Source organism: Mobula birostris, chromosome 17, assembly GCF_030028105.1.
Source record: "Mobula birostris isolate sMobBir1 chromosome 17, sMobBir1.hap1, whole genome shotgun sequence".
NCBI lineage: Eukaryota > Metazoa > Chordata > Chondrichthyes > Myliobatiformes > Myliobatidae > Mobula > Mobula birostris.
Window position 1 is genome coordinate 73,038,943 of NC_092386.1, and position 20,651 is coordinate 73,059,593.

General features: G+C 46.9%; 1 pseudogene; it reads left to right on the top strand.

The window, feature by feature from the left end:
* Positions 1-12,073, top strand: part of LOC140211459 (uncharacterized) — a 177,496-nt pseudogene extending 165,423 nt beyond the window's left edge.
* The last annotated feature ends 8,578 nt before the right edge of the window (positions 12,074-20,651 follow it).

Here is a 20,651-nt window from a genome sequence, read left to right on the forward strand (position 1 = left end):
TAGGAGATTGAGGGGGAGGAGTGCAGGAGATTGAGGAAAGGAATATAGGAGATTGAGGTGGTGGAGTGTAGGAGATTAAGGGGAGGAGTGTAGGAGATTGAGGGGGAGGAGTTTAGGAGAATGAGGTGGTGGAGTGTAGGAGATTGAGGGGGTGGAGTGTAGGAGATTGAGGGGAGGAGTGTAGGAGTTTGAGGGGTTGAGGAGTGGAGGAGATTGAGGGGACGAAGTGTAGGAGATTGAGGGGGAATGTGTAGGAGATTGAGTGGAGGGTGTAGGTGATAGAGGGGGTGGAGTGTAGGAGATTGAGGGAGAAGAGTGTTGGAGATTGAGTGGTTTAAGTGTAGGAGATTGAGGAGGTTTAGTGTAGGAGATTGATGGGGTGGAGTGTAGGAGATTGAGGGACAGAGCGTAGGAGATTGAGGATAGGAGTGTAGGAGATTGAGGGGTTGAGGAGTGGAGGAGGTTGAGGGGATAAAGTGTAGGAGATTGAGGGGGAATGTGTAGTAGATTGATTGGAGGAGTGTAGGAGATTGAGGGATGATTATTGTTGGAGATTGACGGGTGAAGTGTAGGGGATTGAGGGTGGGGAGTGTGGGAGATTGAGGTGGTGATGTGTAGGAGATTGAGGGGTTGGACTGTGGGAGATTGAGTGGAGGAGTGTAGGAGATTGAGGTGGTGGAGTGTAGGAGGAGATTGAGGGGAGGAGTTTAGGAGATTGAGGTGGTGGAGTGTAGGAGATTGAGGGGGTGGAGTGTAGGAGATTGAGGAGTGGAGTGTAGGAGATTGAGGGGTGGAGTGTAGGAGATTGAGGGGGAGGAGTGTAGGAGATTGAGGGGGGAGGAGTGTAGGAGATTGAGGGGGAGGGGTGTAGGAGATTGAGGGGTGGAGTGTAGGAGATTGAGGGGTGATTATTGTTGGAGATTGACGGGTGAAGTGTAGGGGATTGAGGGTGGGGAGTGTGGGAGATTGAGGTGGTGGTGTGTAGGACATTGAGGCGGTGGAGTGTAGGAGGTTGAGGGGAGGAGTGTAGGAGATTGATGGGAGGAGTTTAGAAGATTGAGGGGATAGAGTGTAGAAGATTGAGGTGGCAGAGTGTAGGAGATTGAGTGCAGGAATATAGGAGATTGAGGTGGTGGTGTGTAGGAGATTGAGGGGAGGAGTGTTGGAGATTGAGGGATGATTATTGTTGGAGATTGACGGGTGAAGTGTAGGGGATTGAGGGTGGGGAGTGTGGGAGATTGAGGTGGTGATGTGTAGGAGATTGAGGGGGTGGACTGTGGGAGATTGAGTGGAGGAGTGTAGGAGATTGAGGGAGAGGAGTGTAGGAGATTGAGGTGGTGGAGTGTAGGAGGAGATTGAGGGGAAGAGTTTAGGAGATTGAGGAGGTGGAGTGTAGGAGATTGAGGGGGTGGAGTGTAGGAGATTGAGGAGTGGAGTGTAGGAGATTGAGGTGGTGGAGTGTAGGAGATTAAGTGGAGGAGTGTAGGAGATTGAGGGGTGGAGTGTAGGAGATTGAGGGGATAGAGTGTAGAAGATTGAGGTGGTTGAGTGTAGGAGATTGAGGGGAGGAATATAGGAGATTGAGGTGGTGGTGTGTAGGAGATTGAGGGGAGGAGTTTAGGAGATTGAGGAGGTTTAGTGTAGGAGATTGAGGGGGTGGAGTGTAGGAGATTGAGGGCGAGGAGTGTAGTAGATTCAGGGGTGACATGTAGGGGATTGAGGGTAGTAGTGTAGGAGATTGAGGTGTTGAGGAGTGGAGGAGGTTGAGGGGATGAAGTGTAGGAGATTGAGTGGAGGGTGTAGGTGATAGAGGGGGTGGAGTGTAGGAGATTGAGGGAGAGGAGTGTAGGAGATTGAGGTGGTGGAGTGTAGGAGATTGAGGGAGAGGAGTGTAGGAGATTGAGGTGGCAGAGTGTAGGAGATTGAGTGCAGGAATATAGGAGATTGAGGTGGTGGTGTGTAGGAGATTGAGGGGAGGAGTTTAGGAGATTGAGGGGAGGAGTGTTGGAGATTGAGGGGTTTAAGTGTAGGAGATTGAGGAAGTTTAGTGTAGGAGATTGAGGGGGTGGAGTGTAGGAGATTGAGGGGGAGGAGTGTAGAGTTTTAGGGGTGAAGTGTAGGAGATTGAGTGGAGGGTGTAGGTGATAGAGGGGGTGGAGTGTAGGAGATTGAGGGTTGATTATTGTTGTAGATTGACAGGTGATGTGTAGGGGATTGAGGGTGGGGAGTGTGGGAGATTGAGGTGGTGGTGTGTAGGAGATTGAGGGGGTGGAGTGTTGCAGATTGAGGGTAGGAGTGTATGAGATTGAGGAGTTGAGGAGTGGAGGAGGTTGAGGGGATGAAGTTTAGGAGATTGAGGGGGGAATGTGTAGGAGATTGAGTGGAGGAGTGTAGGAGATTGACGGGAGGAGTGTAGGAGATTGAGGGGTTGAGGAGTGGAGGAGGTTGAGGAGATGAAGTGTAGGAGATTGAGGGGGGAATGTGTACGAGATTGAGTGGAGGAGTGGAGGAAATTGAGGGGGAGGAGTGTAGGAGATTGAGGAAAGGAATATAGGAGATTGAGGTGGTGGAGTGTAGGAGATTAAGGGGAGGAGTGTAGGAGATTGAGGGGTGGAGTGTAGGAGATTGAGGGGGAGGAGTTTAGGAGATTGAGGTGGTGGAGTGTAGGAGATTGAGGGGAGGAATATAGGAGTTTGAGGGGGTGGAGTGTAGGAGATTGACGGTAGGAGTGTAGGAGTTTGAGGGTTTGAGGAGTGGAGGAGATTGAGGGGATGAAGTGTAGGAGATTGAGGGGGAATGTGTAGGAGATTGAGTGGAGGGTGTAGGTGATAGAGGGGGTGGAGTGTAGGAGATTGAGGGAGAGGAGAGTTGGAGATTGAGTGGTTTAAGTGTAGGAGATTGAGGAGGTTTAGTGTAGGAGATTGAGGGGGTGGAGTGTAGGAGATTGAGGGACGGAGTGTAGGAGATTGAGGATAGGAGTGTAGGAGATTGAGGGGTTGAGGAGTGGAGGAGGTTGAGGGGATAAAGTGTAGGAGATTGAGGGGGAATGTGTAGTAGATTGATTGGAGGAGTGTAGGAGATTGAGGGATGATTATTGTTGGAGATTGACGGGTGAAGTGTAGGGGATTGAGGGTGGGGAGTGTGGGAGATTGAGGTGGTGATGTGTAGGAGATTGAGGGGGTGGACTGTGGGAGATTGAGTGGAGGAGTGTAGGAGATTGAGGGAGAGGAGTGTAGGAGATTGAGGTGGTGGAGTGTAGGAGGAGATTGAGGGGAGGAGTTTAGGAGATTGAGGTGGTGGAGTGTAGGAGATTGAGGGGGTGGAGTGTAGGAGATTGAGGAGTGGAGTGTAGGAGATTGAGGTGGTGGAGTGTAGGAGATTAAGTGGAGGAGTGTAGGAGATTGAGGGGTGGAGTGTAGGAGATTGAGGGGATAGAGTGTAGAAGATTGAGGTGGTTGAGTGTAGGAGATTGAGGGGAGGAATATAGGAGATTGAGGTGGTGGTGTGTAGGAGATTGAGGGGAGGAGTTTAGGAGATTGAGGAGGTTTAGTGTAGGAGATTAAGGGGGTGGAATGTAGGAGATTGAGGGGGAGGAGTGTAGTAGATTCAGGGGTGACGTGTATGGGATTGAGGGTAGGAGTGTAGGAGATTGAGGGGTTGAGGAGTGGAGGAGATTGAGGGGATGAAGTGTAGGAGATTTGGGGGGAATGTGTAGGAGATTGAGTGCAGGGTGTAGGTGATAGAGGGGGTGGAGTGTGGGAGGTTGAGTGAGAGGACTGTTGGAGATTGAGGGGTTTAATGTAGGAGATTGAGGGGGTGGAGTGTAGGAGATTGAGGGACGGAGTGTAGGAGATTGAGGATAGGAGTGTAGGAGATTGAGGGGTTGAGGAGTGGAGGAGGTTGAGGGGATAAAGTGTAGGAGATTGAGGGGGAATGTGTAGTAGATTGATTGGAGGAGTGTAGGAGATTGAGGGATGATTATTGTTGGAGATTGACGGGTGAAGTGTAGGGGATTGAGGGTGGGGAGTGTGGGAGATTGAGGTGGTGATGTGTAGGAGATTGAGGGGGTGGACTGTGGGAGATTGAGTGGAGGAGTGTAGGAGATTGAGGGAGAGGAGTGTAGGAGATTGAGGTGGTGGAGTGTAGGAGGAGATTGAGGGGAGGAGTTTAGGAGATTGAGGTGGTGGAGTGTAGGAGATTGAGGGGGTGGAGTGTAGGAGATTGAGGAGTGGAGTGTAGGAGATTGAGGTGGTGGAGTGTAGGAGATTAAGTGGAGGAGTGTAGGAGATTGAGGGGTGGAGTGTAGGAGATTGAGGGGATAGAGTGTAGAAGATTGAGGTGGTTGAGTGTAGGAGATTGAGGGGAGGAATATAGGAGATTGAGGTGGTGGTGTGTAGGAGATTGAGGGGAGGAGTTTAGGAGATTGAGGAGGTTTAGTGTAGGAGATTAAGGGGGTGGAATGTAGGAGATTGAGGGGGAGGAGTGTAGTAGATTCAGGGGTGACGTGTATGGGATTGAGGGTAGGAGTGTAGGAGATTGAGGGGTTGAGGAGTGGAGGAGATTGAGGGGATGAAGTGTAGGAGATTTGGGGGGAATGTGTAGGAGATTGAGTGCAGGGTGTAGGTGATAGAGGGGGTGGAGTGTGGGAGGTTGAGTGAGAGGACTGTTGGAGATTGAGGGGTTTAATGTAGGAGATTGAGGGGGTGGAGTGTAGGAGATTGAGGGACGGAGTGTAGGAGATTGAGGATAGGAGTGTAGGAGATTGAGGGGTTGAGGAGTGGAGGAGGTTGAGGGGATAAAGTGTAGGAGATTGAGGGGGAATGTGTAGTAGATTGATTGGAGGAGTGTAGGAGATTGAGGGATGATTATTGTTGGAGATTGACGGGTGAAGTGTAGGGGATTGAGAGTGGGGAGTGTGGGAGATTGAGGTGGTGATGTTTAGGAGATTGAGGGGTGGACTGTGGGAGATTGAGTGGAGGAGTGTAGGAGATTGAGGGAGAGGAGTGTAGGAGATTGAGGTGGTGGAGTGTAGGAGGAGATTGAGGGGAGGAGTTTAGGAGATTGAGGTGGTGGAGTGTAGGAGATTGAGGGGGTGGAGTGTAGGAGATTGAGGAGTGGAGTGTAGGAGATTGAGGGGTGGAGTGTAGGAGATTGAGGGGGAGGAGTGTAGGAGATTGAGGGGGAGGAGTGTAGGAGATTGAGGGGGAGGGGTGTAGGAGATTGAGGGGTGGAGTGTAGGAGATTGAGGGGTGATTATTGTTGGAGATTGACGGGTGAAGTGTAGGGGATTGAGGGTGGGGAGTGTGGGAGATTGAGGTGGTGGTGTGTAGGACATTGAGGCGGTGGAGTGTAGGAGGTTGAGGGGAGGAGTGTAGGAGATTGATGGGAGGAGTTTAGAAGATTGAAGGGATAGAGTGTAGAAGATTGAGGTGGCGGAGTGTAGGAGATTGAGTGCAGGAATATAGGAGATTGAGGTGGTGGTGTGTAGGAGATTGAGGGGAGGAGTTTAGGAGATTGACGGGAGGAGTGTTGGAGATTGAGGGGTTTAAGTGTAGGAGATTGAGGAGGTTTAGTGTAGGAGATTGAGGGGGTGGAGTGTAGGAGATTGAGGGGGAGGAGTGTAGAGTTTTAGGGGTGAAGTGTAGGAGATTGAGTGGAGGGTGTAGGTGATAGAGGGGGTAGAGTGTAGGAGATTGAGGGTTGATTATTGTTGTAGATTGACAGGTGATGTGTAGGGGATTGAGGGTGGGGAGTGTGGGAGATTGAGGTGGTGGTGTGTAGGAGATTGAGGGGGTGGAGTGTTGCAGATTGAGGGTAGGAGTGTAGGAGATTGAGGAGTTGAGGAGTGGAGGAGGTTGAGGGGATGAAGTTTAGGAGATTGAGGGTGGAATGTGTAGGAGATTGAGTGGAGGAGTGTAGGAGATTGACGGGAGGAGTGTTGGAGATTGAGGGTAGGAGTGTAGGAGATTGAGGGGTTGAGGAGTGGAGGAGGTTGAGGAGATAAGTGTAGGAGATTGAGGGGGGAATGTGTACGAGATTGAGTGGAGGAGTGGAGGAAATTGAGGGGGAGGAGTGTTGGAGATTGAGGGGTTGAAGTGTAGGAGATTGAGGAGGTTTAGTGCAAGAGATTAAGGGGGTGGAGTGTAGGAGATTGAGGGGGTGGAGTGTAGGAGATTGAAGGGGAGGAGTGTAGGAGATTGAGAGGTTGAGGAGTGGAGGAGGTTGAGGGGATGAAGTATAGGAGATTGAGGGGGGAATGTGTAGGAGATTGAGGAGATGAAGTATAGGAGATTGAGGGGGGAATGTGTAGGAGATTGAGGGGTGATTATTGTTGGAGATTGAGGGGTGAAGTATCTATTTGTACAACAACAAGGGGGACAGGGCATCCTGTGACAACCACAGAGGCACATCTCTCCTGAGTTTAGCCAGGAAGATCATGGCCCGTACCAAACTGAACAGGATTGCACTCACCTCCTTGACGACGTTGTTTCAGAGAGCCATTGTGGTTTCATATCTAACAAGAGGGACAGTGGACATGATCTTTGCTGTTGGACAGATCCCGGAGATGTGCCAGGGACAGAACCAGAATCTCCACATCCTCTTTGTGGACCTGACGAAGGCATTTGATACCGTCAGTCGCACAGGCCTTTGGTGCATCCTTACCAAGTTAGGCTGCCCCCCTCCCCCAAAGGCTGGTCAGCACTGTCAGGTCATTCCACGATAGAATGATGGCCAGGGTCATCGAAAACGGTTGCACCCCTGACCCCTTCCGAGTAATTAATGGTGTCCAGCAGGGCTGTGTCCTTGTGCCTACTCTGTTCAGCCTGCTGTTTGCCATGATGCTGTTCTCCGCTCTCTCATAGACTGATGCAGGAATAACAATTCGCTATAGGACTGATGGATGGTTCTTTGATCTGCGACACCTCAAGGCCAAGACTAAGGTGCTAGAAGCAATAGTTATGAGACCTCTTTGCAGATGACTGCAATCTTGCAACGCACAGTGCAAGGGACTGAAGGACCTCGCTGTGGCAGCAGGAAAATTCGGCCTAACTATCAGCCTACAGATGACAGAAGTTCCTCTTCGGCCTATACCCCATTCCAACCCTGCGGATCCACAAGTGGAGATTGAAGGCACTCTGCTCAACAATGTTAATGCCTTCACCTACCTGCGAAGCTGCCTCACCTCCTCCTGCAGTCTAGATCGAGAGGTCTCAAACAGACTTGCAAAAGCTGGGGCATCCTTTGGCAGGCCATGGACACACGTGTGGGGAGAAAATGGCATCTGGCTGAAGACCAAGATGGCAGTCTACAGAACAGTCATCCTGACATCTGCTGTATGGCTGTGAAAGATGTACCTCATACCGCAGGCACATCAAGGTGCTTGACCAGTTCCACTTGCGATGCCTTCGCAAGATGGTGGGCATCTCGTGGCAAGACAGAGGTCCCATCACGGAAGTGCTATGAAGGGCCGAGAGCTCTGGCACAGAGGCACTGATCAGGATGGAAGCCAACCACCTTCCAAAGATGGTGTTCTTTTTCGAGCTGGCACATGGCACCAGAAAGCAGGGAGGCCCCACAAAGTGCTATGAAAACTGTGTGAAAGCATCCTTGAAGGCATGCAATGTTCCTGTGACTGGTTGGGACGACTTGGCTAAAGACTAGAACGCCCGGCAGTCTACAAAGGCAGCAGCACGTTTGAAGAGCAGCGTCTGAAGGACCAGGACCGCAAGGAGAGATGACCCGACCCTCCAATGGCTGTAACGTGCCTGACCTGCGTGTGCATCCGCACTTCCCAGTTCGAGCTTCGCTGTCATCAGAGGCATCACTGACGTCATCATCGTTCCCAATGGACTTCCAAGAAGCGGGGTATGGAGTGTAGGAGATTGAGGGAGGTTGAGAGATGGCCTTATAGAGGTGTTTGAAATTATACATATTATATTTTTCTCGGAAATAACAGCATCTTGATTTTCTCAAAAGTCTGCATGGATTTGGATTGTCATCTGAAACTCGGACAAATTTCAATAAGGGACAGAGTATCCTAACTGGTTGCATCATAGCCTGCTATGGAAACACCACTGCCGAGGAATGAAAAGTCTGCAGAAAGTGGTGGATTCATCCCAGTCCATCACAGGGAAAGCAGCATTCATAATCGAGTGTCAAGGATCCCACAACTCAGGTTCTCGTTATTATTTATTTATTTTATTGCACAGTTTGTCTTCTTTTGCACATTGGTTGCTTGTCAATCTTTGTTTATGCATTGCTTTCATAAATTCTTTTACAGTTTTTATTTTCCTGTAAAAGCCTGCAAGAAAAAGAAATATCTGTGGGAACATGTACTGCGTGTACTTTGATAATAAATTTACTCAAACCTTGTTAGGGAAGAAGAACTAAGAGCTAAAGGGCATTGATTTAAAGTTATTTGGATAAGTCCATAGGTAGGAGAGCTTTAAAGAGATATTGGCCAAACGTGGCCAAATGGGACCAGTTTGGTTGGCAGTGTTTCCAAATGGTCTTACTTTATGTTTTGAAGACTCCTAACTGCTCTGAATATATGATGTTGCTTTGTCTGGCTGAGTGGGCAGAAAATGCTATGGTTGGTCCTATATCTAAGGAAATATATCTAGCAGTCCAGTTTTCCCTTAGTATTACACTAGTGCCAGCTGATTCTGTGGTCAAACCTCTGGAATTGGTCTTGAACCCTATATCACCCCATGAGAAATCTACCTTCAGATTAAAGCTAACAGTAACAAGCAGCCTTCAAAGACTATAAAATGAGAGACTACTATATAACAGCAAGAGTACGCTACATGAACTGAGCTCCTTTTGCCTGATAGTTTGAGTGATAATATTTTTGATTATCACCAAAAGTGAAAGTACTGCAACTTTAAGAAAGCAGGAATTTCTTGGTAGTAAACAAATCTGTTCAACACTGCTCGTTTATGATCAGGCCTGATTTCAGACAGTCTGCTTTCAGGAAAATTTACCCTGGCAACCAGTGAAAGAGAGGCTGGGTGGGTTTTCACAGCTAAAGTAAAGAAACATATTTTGCCGTCTAATTTTCCTGGGTTTAGACAACCATTTTAGTCGCAGTTTATTTGAACTGTGTATCACTTTCATCCATGACAAAGTACACTTATGTTCTGAGCAGCAGTTCTGGTACAAGCAGTAGGCGCAAGGGGCTTAGTATATACATTCAGGGCCTCTCGGTGTTATATATCAGTCACTCAATTTACAATCTTTGAAGGCCAGCTAGAAACATCCTTGTGTCCATAACCTGCTCAGATAGAAGTAGAGTATGTCTCATTTCATTCTTTCAACAATGAATATATTTCCAGATTTATAGTGGAGTAGACCTTTACCTTACAAAGATTGATATTTGGCTGGTCAGCTGCTATTTCCTTTGTGTCAGCGATGTTTGAAGAAGAAAACTCTCAAAATATCGTGACAGATTAAAATGTGTTTTTTTAATGTTAAATAGTGTTGTGCAAATTTCATTCTGTCTGGAAAATGGTGCAGATGGTTTATATTTGTTTGGAATGTACACTCCATCTGCGTGGCAAGAGAATGTGAGCTGCCTTGCAGCTCGGCCTCATCTCCTCGATAGAGGAGGCTCTGTTGCTGAACCAATGGATGTATAAAAACTGTAGCAGTTCTGTGTTATGTGTGAAAAATACAGTAAATGCAAGATTACTTTGATTGTTATTCTAGGAAATCCAAAGGGAAACTGGCATTGGTGCCTGGGAAATGGAGGTTACATATTTAATGATTTCCCCCTGGCAAGATAAAAATCTTACAATGGCATCATTGTCCTGACCTCAGCCTTGCAACTATTTGTTTTTATAGGCGTTGGGTGTCATTGGCAAGGCCCCGTTTATTAGCTATCCCTAAATGCTTTCAAAGAAGTGGGGAGTGAGCATCATCTGATGAAGGTGAAGACCCAGCTACCTGTGTCCAGTATCAGCAGGTATTCAATTATGTTCCCGCAGTGTGGAAAGAGGGGTTAATTGTTACCGTCTAACATTGGATGGAGATTAGTTTCTCAGTGCCAAAAATAGATCCTTGATGACTTGACAGTGACAGAATGGTGTGAGGCTGGGAGACTGGGAGGGACTGGGACGGAAGCTGGTTGTGTTGGTGTTCATGTGCTGCTGCCCTGTGGTAGAGGTTGTGGATTTGGGAGTAGCAGTGGTGAATAAGTGCAATGCATTTTGTCAATTGTAATTGTTGAAGCTACTGCTGATAGAGAGAATAAATGCTTGAGGTGAATATTTAGCTCTTGTCTCAGTTAAGATTCAGAGGGATATTTCTTGATTTTAGAAACACAAGAGATTCTGCAGATGCTAAAATCTTGAGCAGCACACACAAAATACCGAAGGAACTCAGCAAGATAGGGTTAACAAACACAAAATACTGAAAGAACTCAGTAAGCTAGGGTTAGGAAACTCAGCATTGGTGGGGGGAAATAAACAGTCGATATTTCGGTCTGACATCATTCACTAGGACTGGAAAGGAAGCGGGACAAGAGGGTGGGCAAGGGGAAAGAGTACAAACTGGCAGGTGAGAGGTGAGCAGGGAAGGGGACATGAAGTAAGAAGCTGGGAGGTAATAGGTGCTGAAGAAGAAGGAATCTACCAGGACAGAGGATCATGGAAGAAAGGAAAGGAAGAGGGGAACCAGAGGGAGGTGAGGAGAAGAGAAAGGGTGAGAACTAGAAATGGAAAAAGAGAGAAGGAGGATGGGTAGAAATTACTGGAAATTAGAGAAATCATTGCTCATGCCATAAGGTTGGAGGTTACCTAGACTGAATTTGAGGTGACCGTCTCCAACCTGAGTTTTGAATCATCTAGACAATAGTGGAACCAATGGACAGACATGTCAGAATTTGAACGTGAAGTTGAATTAAAATGGGTAGCCATTGGAAAATCATGCTTTTTGCAGCAGATAGAGTGAATTTGCTCCACTAAGTAGTTCCCAACCTGTGTCAGATCTCACCAATGTAGAGGAGGCTGCACTGGGAGCACAGGATGCAATAAGTGACCCAGACAAACTTGCACGTGAAGTGTCTCCTCACCCAGAAGGACTGTTTGGGGCTCTGAATTATGGTAATGGAGGAGGTGTGGAGACAGGTGTGGCACTTGCCACGCTTGCAGGAGGGAGATTGGTGGAGAGGGATGCGTGGATAAGGGAGTCACATAGATAGCAATCCCTATGGAAAGCAGTAAGTTGGGTAAGGGAAGATGTGCCTAGTGGTAGGATCAATTGGAGACGACAGAGGTTACATAATGCTAGGTTGGATATGGAAGCTCACATAGTAGGTGGTAAAGACATGGAGAACCCTATCTCTGTTACTGACAGCGGGAGGATGCAGTGGGGGCAGATGTGTGGAAAATGGATATGACGCAGATGAGAGCAGCATCGATGGTGGAAGAAAAATCTCAGTCTTTCAAAAAAGAGGACATCTCATATGTTCTGAACAGAAAGTCTCATCCTGAGAACAGATGTGGCGAAGATGGAGGAACTGAGAGAAGGGATTAGAATTTCTACAAATGACCTTGTGGATAGAGGTATAGTCAAGATAAATGTAAGAGTCAGTAGGTTTGTAAAAGATGCCTGTCTCCAGAGATGGATTTTAGAATTATTTTGCTTCCTTCCACCTGATCTGGTTGGGATTCTTTTCCTTCATGCTTCTTTCATCTTAAAGAGGCCAGGTTTGATGACATAGAAAACTCTCTCCCTGGAGCTGCAGTAGCCAGAACTCTGAAATATGGGAGATAACTCCATGTCCTAACTTCTTTTCATAATTTGTTGCTTACAGGTGGCAGCTCCCACAGGTGTGTTTGAAATCCTGGACAAGTTGGGATTCTCAGAGTTTGAGGATCCAGAATCTACCCCAATGTGCAGGATGCATAACCGATGGCAGAAGCAGAGAGGATACAAGGTCCCTACATTTGGTGAAATGATTTGACAACTTCCAACAAATCAGATCAACATTGTCTTTCAGCATCAGAATGGTTTCCATCTGCCTACTCTCAGATGTTAAGATTTTAAATTACTTTCCAACAGTGTGGTGAGAGGGATGAAATGTCAACTCTAATAAAACTAGCTTTATCCAACATTGTAGTATTTGAGTTTCCTTAATGAAAAGATACATGCAACTTAGCTATGTGATATTTTTGGCATGTTAGTTATAATCAAATGTACAATCCCAATGAAATTGAGCATGCACTTCCCTTCAATGCTTTCCAACTGCTCTCGTTCAGGAAGATGTCTTCACATCGTTACCTATTCTTGGTGCATTGGGGATCTATTTGTTTTCATGGATCTATTCATTGTAACTCCAATTTTTGAGAGTTTTTATCCCCTCCAATTATCATCAGAGATTCTGATTTATAGTTCCAGATAACATGCAAAGCTATTCTTTCTTATTTTGCCATGAAATATTAAGCTGGACTAATGTGTTCAGCTAGCTTTTTAAGTTGTAACAAATGTCATATGCTTGTGCTTTTGGGTATAGTCTTATGTTGCCAATGATGTTCCATCATGCTTTTTCATCCAGGAAACATTGAAATGCAGGGCTGAAATGAAATGACATATGAATGCTCCACTTATATTGATGGCTTCAGCAAATAGATTATTCTACAAATGATGGCATTATTCCAGAAAAGCAGTTTCATACTGTATTAAAAGACAAAACTTCTTGTGGATTCAGAACAATCACAGGAAGAAGGATAAACAGGGGAAATGAAGGAAACAAAAATTTACAAACCAGTCTGTTTGATACCAATCATAGGAAAATTGTTAGAAGCTGTCAGTAAATGCGTTCTGATAGGGCACAGGAAAAATTCAAGGTGCTCAGACAAGGTCAACAGAGTTTTGTAAAAAGGAAATAGATCTCTTAAGAAGTAACATGCTATGGATAATGGGGGGCTGGTTGATGTTTTGAATTTAGATTTTCAGAAGGCATCAAGGGGTTACTGTGGGAAACAGATCCTCAACATGCAGAGGGTAGACAATAAGTTGATTAACGAATAGGGGATGGGATGGAGGTAGAGATGGGTCTTCATTTGGATGCCAGGATCCAGTTTAAGACAGCGCTGCTACAGGCAAGCAACTGCTTACTGGCAGTTAACAAAACAAGGAAAATAACTAAACGTGCTATTAAAAAATCTGGAAAGAATGATGATATACGATCACTGCAAACAATGAAGAAGTGAGCGAAGCTGAGGCTGAGGTGAGGTCAAAGCAAGTGGAGCAGAGTAAAGTTAGAACATGGAGGAGAGGCAGATTCGGGGCCTGTCCACCTAAACCGAGAGTGAGGTTTGATTGATCCAAGTGCTGGGCTGATTGGAAAGGTCAGGTACAGGCTGAAACATGACAACAGGGCCCAGGCCCAGAGTGTATTGATGCAACAGGGCCCAGGCCCAGAGTGTATTGATGTGACAGGGCCCAGGCCCAGAGTGTATTGATGCGACAGGGCCCAGGTCGTAGAGTGAGGAACAACCTGATGTTTGGATGATTTAAATGCCTGGTCAGATGGATTGAAAAGGCAGGGTGTCGGGACCAGAGGTGAGGGCTGGGCCAGTTCCGCTCATTGATCTGCGCTGAACTGAGGCTGTAGCTGTGGCCTACTCTGACTGCTCTGGGCATCATATCTGCAGACTAATGCACTATCAAATACTCCAAAAGACTGGAAGTAGAGTAAATACTGAAAGGCTTTTATTAACAGTAAATGGATACACGTCCATGCTGAATATCTGTCCTGGACTGAGAGAGGAGCAGTGACACAATCACCTTTATTCAGGGGTCTGTGAGAGGAGCCACAAGAGCAGTCTGTCGTAAGGAGGTGGCTGGGAACGGACCCAAGTGCAAGACACAGACACTGAAGTACTAGGGACAGGACTAGGATACAGGGTGAGGGCAAGGAGGGCAGTGGCAGATGGAGTTCAACCCGAAGAAGTGTGAGGTGGTACACTTTGGAAGGACAAACTCCAAGACAGAGTACAAAGTAAATGGCAGGATACTTGGTAGTGTGGAGGATCAGAGGGATCTCGGGGTACATGTCCACAGATTCCTGAAAGTTGCCTCACAGGTGGATAGGGTAGTTAAGAAAGCTTATGGGGTGTTAGCTTTCATAAGTCGAGGGATAGAGTTTAAGAGTCGCGATGTAATGATGCAGCTCTATAATGGTTAGGCCACACTTGGAGTATTGTGTCCAGTTCTGGTCACCTCACTATAGGAAGGATGTGGAAGCATTGGAAAGGGTACAGAGGAGATTTGCCAGGAAGCTGCCTGATTTAGAAAGTATGCATTATGATCAGAGATTAAGGGAGCTAGGGCTTTACTCTTTGGAGAGAAGGAGGATGAGAGGAGACACGATAGAGGTGTACAAGATAATAAGAGGAATAGATAGAGTGGATAGCCAGCGCCTCTTCCCCAGGGCACACTGCTCGGTACAAGAGGACATGGCTTTAAGGTAAGGGGTGGGAAGTTCAAGGGGGATATTAGAGGAAGGTTTTTTTACTCAGAGAGTGGTTGGTGCGTGGAATGCACTGCCTGAGTCAGTGGTGGAGGCAGATACACTAGTGAAGTTTAAGAGACTACTGGACAGGTATATGGAGGAATCTAAGATGGGGGCTTATATGGGAGGCAGGGTTTGAGGATCGGCACAACATTGTGGGCTGAAGGGCCTGTACTGTGCTGTACTATTCTATGTTCTATGTTCTATGTTGACATGGACATGAAAACCGGGAACCTGGAACAGGACTGGACAAGAGAGCTAGGAGCCAGGGCTTGGACTCCGAGCCAGAGACTGGACAAGTACCCAGTACCCGGGTCTTGCCTCTGGCTCGGACTCCAGAACAAGGCAAGGACGAGACTTGGCTGGCAGGCAGGACGAGGCTGGAGTCTTCAGGTTTGAGGCGAGGCTCGAGACTAGGGACTTGGGGCGAGGCTCGAGACCAGGAAATTGGCGAAGCTCGAGACCAGGGACTTGGGGCGAGACTTGAGACCAGGGACTTGGGGCGAGGCTCGAGACCAGGGACTTGGGGCGAGGCTTGAGACTAGAGGCTTGAGGTCTTGCAGCTCCTCCTGGGCAGGGCGCGGATCTCCACCCGACGGAGGCAAGGGACAGGGCCTACCACAGGGTAACGGCAATCTGACCTGGCTTACCCAACAGAGGCAAGGGACAGGAAGGGACATAGATACAGGGTGGCTCCAAGACAAGACTTCAGGTGAGGTGAGAGTTACTGGCAAGACAAGGCAAGGCTTCAGGCGAGGAAACAGAAGGCAGGGGAAGAGGTACAAGAAGCAAGGACAAGAACAATCTAGGCCCCTGCCCTGGTCTCTGGAGGTATTTATGCAGCCAACCCCAACAAGAATCAGCTGCCTCAATTATTGCTCAAACAGGAACAGAAACAGGGTAGACAGGAAAACCTGGAGCAAGGATCGATGGACCGGACCATGAACCGGAATGCAGACTTCACAGACCGGACCATGACACAGTCAGCAGAGGGGCATGTCCAGGCATGTCCAGACAGGCAACCCAGCCAAAAACCATACACATGGTTTACCACACAGACTCCTGGCCTACTCTGACTGCTCCGGGCATCGTGCCTGCAGACTCCGTGACATTACTTCACAATACGCTGAACTGAGGCTGCGGTAGCTGCTTCACGCTCTGTGTCTGAGGACTCACTTCCATTTTAAATGCTATTTTCTTACTTCTATTGTTTTGCACAATTAGATTTTTTTTCTTTCTGGGTGTTCTGTTGTTTATGGGTTCTTTTAGATTTCTTTGCTTTGTGGCTGCCTGTAGAGATGTCACTCCATTCTTTAAGAAAGGAGGAAGGCAGCAGAAAGGAAACTATAGACCAATTAGCCTTACCTCAGTGGTTGGGAAGATGATGGAGTCAATCGTTAAGGATGAGGTGATGGAGTACTTGGTGACACAAGACAAGATGGGACAAAGTCAGCATGGTTTCCTTAAGTGAAAATCTTGCCTGTCAAACCTGTTGCAATTCTTTGAGGTGATCACAAGTAGGATAGACAAAGGGGGATGAAATAAATATTGTATATTTGGACTTTCAGAAGGACTTTGACAAGGTGCAGCACATGAGGCTGCTTACCAAGTTAAGAGCCCATGGTATTACAGGAAAGTTACTGGCATGGTTAGAGCATTGGCTGATTGGTAGGAGGCAGTGAGTGGGAATAAAGGGATCCTTTTCTGGTTGGCTGCCAGTGTCTAGTAGTGTTCCACAGGGTTAAGTGTTGGGACCGCTTTTTATGCTGTATCTCAATGATTTAGAAGATGGAATAGATGGCTTTGCTGCCAAGTTTGCAGACAATATGACGGTTGGTGGAGGAGCAGGTAGTGTTGAAGAAACAGGAAAGCTGCAGAAGGACTTAGTCCAGCCTTTCTCAAACTTCTTGCCCTGGAGGAACTCTTGAAATAATTTTCAGGTCTCAGGGAACCCCTGCATAAAAATTATTAAACCTACAGCTCACAGTACTTTAGCGTGATCAGTAAGTTGTAGATATAATAATCCAAAAATAATTGTTAATGCACTTTTGAGTAGAGAATGAATTTTTAGCCAACCTTCCTCGGTAAAAAAAAGGCAGCGAAGGGACTCGACATGAAACGTTGGCTGTACTTTTTTCCATGGATGCTGCCTGGCCTGCTGAGTTCCTCCAGCATTTTGCGTGTGCAGTCTGGTCCGTGGGTTGAAATTCTAAATTGGTGAAAGGCTAACTTTGATGGTTCAGAAATGGTCTGGCAAACATGGATTGGGGCAGATTGTTTTCTGACAAATGTGTTCTTTGAAAGTGAGAGGCCTTCAAGAGTGAAATTTTGAGAATGCAAAGTTTGCATGTCCCTGTCAAAATAAAAGGTAAAGTTAACAGATTTAGGAAACTGTGGTTTTCAAGAGATTTTGAGACCCTGGTTTAAAAAAAAATAAGAAGGTTCAAAACAGGTAGAGGCAGGTAGGAACAAACGAGGTGCTTATGGAGTGTAAGAAATGCAAGAGAACACTTGAGAAAGAAATCAGGAGGGCTAAAAGAAGGCATGAGGGTACCATAGCGGACAAAGTGAAGCAGAATACTAAGGGATTCCATGGATATGTGAAGAGCAAAAGGACTGCAAGGGACAAAATTGCTCCTCTGGAAGATCAAAATGCTAATCTATGTGTGGAGCCAAAAAAAATGTGGGAGTTTCTAAATGAATTTTTTGCATTTGTATTTACTCAGGAGACAGACACAGAGACTATAGAAGTGAGGAAAACTGGCATCAACTTCATGAGCCCTGCGGGACACAAATGTAGAAATTGCTGGGGCTCTAGCAGAGATATTTCAATCGTCCGTAGTGACATGTGAGGTATTAGAGGATTGCAGGATAGCCAATGTTGTTCCACTGTTTAAGAAAGGCTCTAAAAATAAGGCATGAAATTATAGTCCAGTGAGCCTGACATCAGTAATGGGAAATTATTGGAAGATATTCTAAAGAACCGGAAAAATAAGTACTTAGATAGACATGGACTGATTAAAGATAGTCAATATGGCATTGTACATGATAGGTCTTGTCAGACCAGGAAACTGGGTGAAGGCAAGGCAGTAGATGTTATCTACATAGACTTTAGCAAGGTATTAGACAAGGTACCGTATGAAAGGTTGGTCGAGAAGGAACAGTCGCTCGGCATTCAAGACGAAGATGAGCTAGTAAATTAGACTTGAATTGACTGTGTGTGTTGCCTTTAAGGCATTTATTTGACTTTGTTGGGTCTACGTTTTAAATGATTTGTAACTATTTTCTAGTTAAAGTTAAAGGTTGACAATTAAGTTACAGTATGACAAAGGTAAACTGATTGTCTATGGTATATCGCGGCATGCGATGACGTCACCTCCAGTTTCGCTGTGTCTTATGCGTAACCTCCGGTTTGGAGAAGGTGTAAAGGTGGGTGCCATGTGTGCAGCATGATCGTGAAGAGCTCCGTGTCTACCCACAAAGAAACATTATAGAAGCAGCACCGTAAGTTCATATGAAAGCATTTGAAGTAAAAATATTAACGCAGTTTCTGTTAAGAAAGCGGCGGTTGGGGCGGCACGCGTGCCGGCTTTTCAGTTTCAAACACAGGGTGGGCTCGAGCCCAGCGGTGGTTTGACACGACCCCCTCACCCGCTACTCGGGGCAGCTAAAAGAAGAGAGCACGTGTGGTCTCCAGATTGAAACAGACACTGTATATATTTGTATTTTTTTATCAACAGTTTTCACCATTCGATGTTAATGTGGAAGAGTGAACAGTAAATGGTTAACCTTACTACGACTCTGTCTTCATTGGCTCCGGTTTAACTTGGTGTTTAGTCAGTTTCAACACACTGCACGAGAACACCACAGTGAAAAGGCGAAATCATTAGATGTTTCGACAAGTGGTACAATGGCTTCGCGATCAAGCATCAAGTCGCTTGCACTCAGCGCCAAGAGCAGTAGGACGTCGACAAGTGTGGCTGCCCTCGCAAGAGCTAAAGCAGAAGCTGCCAAGGTGCGAGTGTCACATGCTAACCAAGAAGCAAAACTGAAAATGGAAAGAGCTACCAGAGAAGCGGAAAACCAGTTGCAATAGGCAAGGATAGATACAGAGTTAGAAGTGCCGATGCTACAATGAGCAGCTGATGTGGCCGCAGTGGAAGCACAAATGTTGGAAAACTCTGAAGAAATGCACGTTCTAGACGAAGCGGGAAAATCTATGTCAGAAAGGGCCAAATTGGAACGCACCAGCGAATGTGTCCAATCTCAAATTGACCTGCAGGTTCATTCTCCCTCTCCGTACTTGCCTGTTGGCGTCCCATCTCATGTGAAATCACAGGGAAGCTTCGTTGCATCACGTCCACCTGGGGAAGATAACTCACAATTGCAACCTTGCCACAAACTCAAGTATGAAAGGGCTGACTACCCGACACCAAACTTACCAGATCGGGCGAGATCAGAGACAAAGGCTGAAGTCAGAACATCAATTCCCATCATGAACGTACACACTCAGTCATATTTTCCCCAACATATTCCAACAGCTAGCACACCACCTGCAGCAGAACCCTTGGCACAGTATTTAGTGTGACGAGACCTCGTCAATTCAGGACTTTACCAGTTTGACGATAAGCCTGAAAATTACCGTGCATGGCACTCCTCATTCACCAGTGCCACCGGCAGAGTCCAGCTCACAGCAATCCAAGAGTTGGACCTTATGACTAAATGGCTGGGAAAGGAATCAAGTGAACAGGTGAAATGCATACGCTCAGTGTACGTCAACAACCCCAAGCTAGCCTTACACAAAGCATTGGAGAGACTTCCGAACTGCTATGCGGCCCCTGAAATTATTGAGAAGGTGCTATTTCAACGGTTGGACAATTTTCCCAGGGTGTCAGCCAAGGACCACACTAAATTACGAGAACTCGGAGATTTACACATGGAGATTCAAGGTGCTAAAGAAGACGGCTATTTAACTGGCCTGTCGTATCTGGATACTTCAAGCGGAGTTAGACCAATTGTGGCCAAGCTTCCATTTGGGCTGCAGGAAAGATGGGTGTCTATTGGCTCAGAGTACAAGGAAAAGAACGGTGGTCGATTCCCTCCCTTTGAGTATTTTAGTAGGTTTGTGTGCAAGGAGGCGAAGAGGCAAAACGACCCTAGCTTCATGAATCAAGGCAGCACCACAACTCACACCAACCCAGTCAAACCCATTTCGAACAATTTTGTCATCAATAAACCTGTCTCAGTGCATAAAACCGAAGTCTCCGCAATCAACGATGACCCTAGCAAGAATTGTCCATTGCACAAAAAACCCCACCCCCTCAAAAAATGCAGAATGTTTCGAAACAAATCCCTTGACGAAAGAAAGGCCCTTCTCAAGGAAAAAAGAATATGTTTTAAGTGCTGTTCCTCTACCTTCCACCTCGCTAAAGAGTGTACATTCTTCGTAAAGTACTCAGAATGTAACAGCACTAATCACGATGGAGTCATGCATCCCGGCCCGTCACCACAAACTGCCAATGCTCCTCCACTCCCACAAGAGGATGGCGGGGAGGGAGAAGATCACTCTGATACAACTATTGTCAGCTTGAGCTGCACAGAAGTTTGCAGTCCAGGTCAGTCGAGCCGTTCGTGCTCAAAGATCTGCCTCGCTAAGGTATACCCTGAGGGAGCCAAAGACAAGGCCATCAAGGCTTATGTAATTCTGGACGACCAGAGCAACCGCTCACTAGTGAGACCAGAGTTCTTCGAGTTGTTCAGTGTAAAGGGTAATCCATTGCCATACTACCTCAGAACATGCTCTGGCATCGCAGAAACATATGGCAGGAAGGCAGAAGGCTTCTAGCTCGAGTCGCTGGATGGCAAAGTCGTCATCAGTCTCCCTCCACTCTTAGAGTGCAATGAGATCTTAAATAACCAATCCGAGATTCCAACGCCAAGCGCAGTGCTACACCAGCCCCATCTCCACCACATTGCCAAGCACATCCCAGAACTGGATCCGGAAGCAGAAATACTCCTGCTACTCGGAAGAGATGTTCTTAGGGTGCACAAAGTCAGGCGGCAGGTCAATGGACCGCACAACGCCCCCTTTGCCCAATGTCTGGATCTGGGCTGGGTGGTGATAGGAGAGGTG